Source organism: Apium graveolens, chromosome 6 (assembly GCF_009905375.1).
Source record: "Apium graveolens cultivar Ventura chromosome 6, ASM990537v1, whole genome shotgun sequence".
NCBI lineage: Eukaryota > Viridiplantae > Streptophyta > Magnoliopsida > Apiales > Apiaceae > Apium > Apium graveolens.
The window spans coordinates 188,625,101-188,631,219 of NC_133652.1; positions in this window are offsets into that span (position 1 = coordinate 188,625,101).

Sequence of the window (6,119 nt, forward strand, 5' to 3'; positions counted from 1 at the left end):
CAATCGATTGCAAATTTTATAAGGAACACAACCCACTATAAATCAACAGCTAATAACCCCTAAATCAAAAACCCCCAAATTTCAATTGAAAACATTCATACGGGTTATAAACCCTAATTTTAAAATTCGAAAATTTAACTCAAATTTGAACATGTTATTGAACTCCAAATCAGACGTATAATATACCAAAATCATCAGGAAAACAAGCTCTACAACATGCAATCATCAAATCATACAAACAATCATCCGAACAAAAATTCATATTTTTAATCAAAATAATTCAAAATTTAATAAAAATATATAAAATTAACCTTTGATTCTGCAGTAAAACAGGTTATGGAATCTGATAGAGCTCTTCAAGACCTTCAAATCTGATACTCGAGCTTTTCCAACAAAGATCAATAACACCTTCAAAAGTTGGTTTGATTCTTGGAACAGTTTATGAATATATGATTTTTCTCTGTAAAATTATATATTTATCTGTCTGTAAATGATTTTGATACGAAATAAAATACGGTAAAAGGCTATTTATATTTACGGAAGATTAGTATCCCGTTAGATCATTCCGGATATAAAACGGTACGTTTATTTGTAAAAACTAATCCAAATGGTATCGGTTTTCGGGATAATTATCCAAATCAGTACAATTTGTACTGCGGTCTTGGTCTCAGCGTCTGGTTACACGTATTACGAAGTGATAATTGTGATAGTTTAATAAAAATCTCCCGTTTATCGAAAATACAAGTTTTATTGATTTATCGAAACGAATATTGTATCGAAAATGTTGCGCCGGGACCCGCGCAGGACAAACCGTACGCCGGATCGAAAAAGTCGAAACATGGAAAATGCTCGGAATATTACAATTCGGTTAGGAAGGAGTTCTCGGAAGAGTTTCGGGTTCCAAAAACATAACAACGGGTGACGTCGGTTGGTTTCCAGTTCTTATAAAATTGATTTTAAATATCCGGAAAAAGATTTTATAAATTTCATATGATTCTTATAAATTCATAAATCAACATAAAGATAATTAGGAAGATATGAAAATTATCTATATTTTATTTTGAACATATAAAAATTAAAATACTCAATTAATATTATTTTTGAATATCCAAATACAAATAACACTTAGCAATTAATTCACATAATAGGTACTGAACACACATAATAATTATTTAATTAGCAAAAATAATTACACGATATATTCCGGATATTACATCCTTCCCCCTTAAAAGGATTCTGTCCTCAGAATCTCCTAAGAAAACAATTGAGGGTACTTTTCTCTCATATCACTTTCTAACTCCCAGGTTGACTCTTCAACCTTTGGGTTTCTCCACTAAACTCTTACTAACTTTACCACTTTATTTCTTAATATCTTCTCTCTCTCCTCTAGAATTTCTATCGAACTCTCTACATATGACAAATCTGCGTGAAGCTCTATTGGCTCATATTCTATTACATGCCTGGAGTCTGGATTGTACTTCTTAAGCATTGATACGTGAAAAACATTGTGAATGTGCTCCATGTGCGGTGGTAACGCCAATTCATAAGCTACCTTGCCAACGCGCTTTAGGATCTCAAATGGTCCGACATATCTTGGGCTTAGCTTTCCTTTCTTCCCAAACCTTGTTAGTCCTTTCCATGGTGATACTTTCAGTAATACCAAGTTTCCTTCTTCAAATTCCATGTCCTTCCTTGACTGGTCTGCATATTTCCTTTGATGATCTTGTGCGGCTATCAATCTTTTCTGGATAATTTCTACAACTTCCTTTGTCTGCTGCACCAATTCAGGTCCAAGTATTTTGCGTTCTCCTACTTCGTCCCAATATACTGGAGATCTACATTTGCGTCCATAAAGGGCTTCATAGGGTGGCATACCAATACTGGCGTGATAACTGTTATTATAAGCAAACTCTACCAGGGGTAAATGCTCGTCCCAACTTCCTTTGAAATCAATAGCACAAACAAGTAACATGTCCTCGATTGTCTGGATCGTTCTTTCACTTTGACCGTCCGTCTGGGGGTGATAGGCCGTACTCATATTCAATCTCGTTCCCAAACATTCTTGAAAACTTTTCCAAAATCTTGAATTAAATCTAGGATCTCGATCAGGTACGATAGACACTAGAACTCCATGACGAACTATGATTTCCTTTAGGTACATATGGACCAACTTGTCGAGCGAAAATCTTTCATTTATAGGCAGAAAATGAGCTGACTTGGTAAGTCTATCCACTATAACCCAAATGGCATCATGATTAGCCATTGTCCTTGGTAGTCCAACTATAAAATCCATGGCAGTGTGTTCCCACTTCCACTCTGGAATCTCCAATGGCTGTAGCAATCCGCTTGGTCTCTGATGCTCTGCTTTAACTCTCTGACAGGTATAACATTTGCTAACTCATTCCGCACTTTCCCTCTTCATGTATGGCCACCAATAATTCTTCTTTAAATCTCTATACATCTTGGTACTCCCTGGGTGGATAGAATACCTCGAATTATGTGCCTCCTGTAGAATTTCATTCTTCAACTCCGTCACCGGTGGAATCCAAATTCTAGATGAAAACCTCAGAATACCTTGGTCATCCTTTTGCGTGCATAATTCTTCACCTACCAAACGATTTATATCTTGATCCATTACATCTTCCTGAAATTTCTTTATTTTCTCCAATAACTCCGGTTGGAAAGTCATACTGTATACTTTCTCTTTCTCAGGTTTGCAAACTCTAATTTCCAATTCTAATTTCTGAAATTCCTTATATATATCTTCAGGTACTGATAACACATTCAACCTTTCCTTCCGACTCAATGCGTCTGCTACAATATTCGCTTTACCGGGATGATAATTAATTGAGCAATCATAGTCTTTGATCAACTCTAACCATCTCCTTTGCCTCATATTAAGTTCCTTCTGAGTGAATATATACTTCAAACTTTTGTGATCCATATAAATCTCACACTTCTCTTCATACAGGTAATGTCTCCAGATCTTCAAAGCAAACACTATGGCTGCTAGTTCCAAATCATGAGTAGGATACTTCTGTTCATGTGGTTTCAATTGCCTTGACGCTTACGCAATCACTTTGTCGTGCTGCATTAGAATACATCCTAATCCTTTGTGAGAAGCATCGCTATACATTACGAAATTCCCTTGATCGTCTGGAAATGACAAAACAGGTGCCGTGATTAAACTTCGTTTCAACTCCTGAAAACTTTCTTCGCACTTGTCATTCCATATAAACTTTTCATTCTTCCGTATAAGCTTTGTCAATGGTGTTGCAATTCTTGAGAAATTCTGGACGAATCATCGATAATATCCTGCCAATCCTAAGAAACTTCTTACTTCGGTGGGTGTTTTGGGTCTCTCCCAATTCGTAATTGCCTCGATCTTCACTGGGTCCACTTTGATCCCTTCATTACTAACTATGTGTCCTAAGAACTGAACTTCCTGTAGCCAAAACTCACACTTCGAGAATTTAGCATATAACTTCTTTTTCTTTAAAATCTCCAAAGCTATTCTCAAATGTTTCGCATGATCCTCTTCCGTCTTTGAATAAATTAAAATATCATCTATAAAGACAATAACGAACTTGTCCAAATACTCCTTGAAAATTCTGTTCATCAGGTCCATAAATGCTGTCGGGGCATTAGTCAATCCAAAAGACTTTACTAAAAATTCATAATGTCCGTACCTTGTTCGGAAAGCTGTCTTTGGTATATCTTCTGGCTTGATCTTCAGTTGATGATATCCCGATCTTAAATCAATTTTGGAGAAATACTTGGCTCCCTTCAATTAGTCAAACAAATCGTCAATTCTAGGTAACGGATACTTGTTCTTGATCGTAAGCTTGTTGAGCTCCCTGTAGTCGATACACAGTCTCATGCTTCCGTCTTTCTTCTTGACAAATAATACCGGTGCACCCCACGGGGACACACTGGGTCTGATTACTCCTTTCTCTAACAGCTCTTGCAATTGCTTTGCTAACTCTTTCATCTCAACGGGCGCCATTCTATACGGGGCCTTGGATACCGGTTCTGTTCCAGGTGCTAAGTCGATCGCAAATTCAATTTCTCTATCTGGAGGAAGTCCTGGCAATTTGTCGGGAAACACGTCTGGAAATTCATTTACTACTGGAATATCTTCAAGTTTTGCTGGCTCCTGACTTCTGTCAATCACATATGCTACAAAATGCTCGCATCCTTGCCGTAATAACTTCTTAGCTTGAATCATTGTTAAGAACTTCTTTACTTGCTTCTGGCCCTTGAAAGTTACTATCCTTTCGTCAGGCGTCTTCACCATTACCTTCTTATTTCGACAATCTATCTGGGCATCATGCTTAGATAACCAATTCATCCCTAATATAACGTCAAATTCTCCTAACTTAAATGGTATCAAATCTACACAAAACTTACTACCTGAAATCTCAACTTCACAATTCCCAAAAACTTGATTCACAGTTACACGTTCTTGATTTGCTAATTCCACAGTCACTATTTCATTTAAATACTCAGCTGGACAATTTAACTTACTAACAAAATCTTGTGAAACAAACGATCGAGTTGCTCCCGAATCTATTAACACTTTGGCACATAAAGAATTCACGTTAAGCGTACCTGCCACGACATCCGTATCCTGGATCGCATCCTTCACAGACATGTCAAATACTCTAGCCCTTGGAGTCTCATTCACTATTGGGGTAGATCCCATAATCCTCAATGCATTACTGACTGGAGCTGGTGTCTTGCAATCCCTGGCCATATGTCCTGGCTTTCCATATTTGAAGCACGTAAATCCAATGGCTGGAACCTTCACTGCTGGATTCCAGATAGGCTGATCCTTATTTGCTGGCTCTCTAGCTGGCTGATTTCGGCACTCCATCGAATAGTGCCCTTTCTGGTTGCATTTAAAACATACCACATTCAACTTGTTACAAACTCCTCCATGCTTCTTTCCACATACTTGACAATCTGGAAAAGTTAATCTCAACTGATTTGGATAATTTGTATTAGCTGGACGGTTGCTCTGGCCTCCGTCTCCTGCATTCTGTCTCCTGAAATTAAAATTTCTCCCTGGCTGAAACTTGCCCTTCTTAAAATTTGGAAACTTCCCTGGTTGTGGCTGACCCTCACTTCCCTCAACTTTCCTTTTCTTGCTTTCTTTCTCCTTCTGGGATATCTCACTCTCTGTCTCCACAATCATAGCCTTCTGTACGAATCCTGTATAGGTCTCCAATTCAAAAATAGCTACCTTCCCTCTGATCCATGGCTTCAAGCCTTGTTGGAATCTCTTGGCTTTCTTCCGGTCAGTATCTACATACGACGGCACATACCTTGACAATTCCTCAAACTTACTTTCATAATCTGCCATCGACATGTTCCCTTGCTTTAATTCTAAAAACTTCAGCTCCATCTGATCCTGAACAAACTGGGGAAAATACTTTTCTAGAAACAATTCCTTAAACCTCTCCCAAGTAATAACATCTGTACCTTCCACTGTCTTCACCATCTCCCACCAGTAGGTGGCCTCATTCTTCAGATAGTAACTTGCAAACTCAACTTTTTGTTCCTTCTTCACCTTCACTAAGGCAAATGCCTTCTCTATTTCCTTTAACCACACATTTGCTTCAATCGGCTCTAAGGAACCCTTGAATTCTTGTGGGTTTATTGCCTGAAAAGTTTTAAAAGTTACCTGGGGATTGGTCTTCCTTTGTTGTTGTTGTGCCAGGTGAACTGTTTGTTGGGCCAAGATTTGAAGAATCTGGGCTATTGCTGGGTCTATGGGTCCTGGGTTCACATTCGGGTTTGTATCATCTTGGTTGTTGTTGTTGTTGGTTTCTTCATTCGTGTTGGTGCGGGTATTTGTTCTGGGAGGCATTTTCTGTAAAGAATCAAGCAACTTATTTAGCTTTTGAATCAAATCTTTTGAATAAAAGAAAAGTTTTATAAAGCAGAAATATCTCTTTTTGAAAACAGTTGTAACTAAGTAAATTGCATGCTTCTTTACAGAATATAAACAGTTATGGAAAACAGGATACATGGTATCACAGGGTATAACTGGTGTAATAAATAAGGTAAAGTAAAACAGGTACAATAAAGTAAATGACAATGCTGGAAAAGAAAAG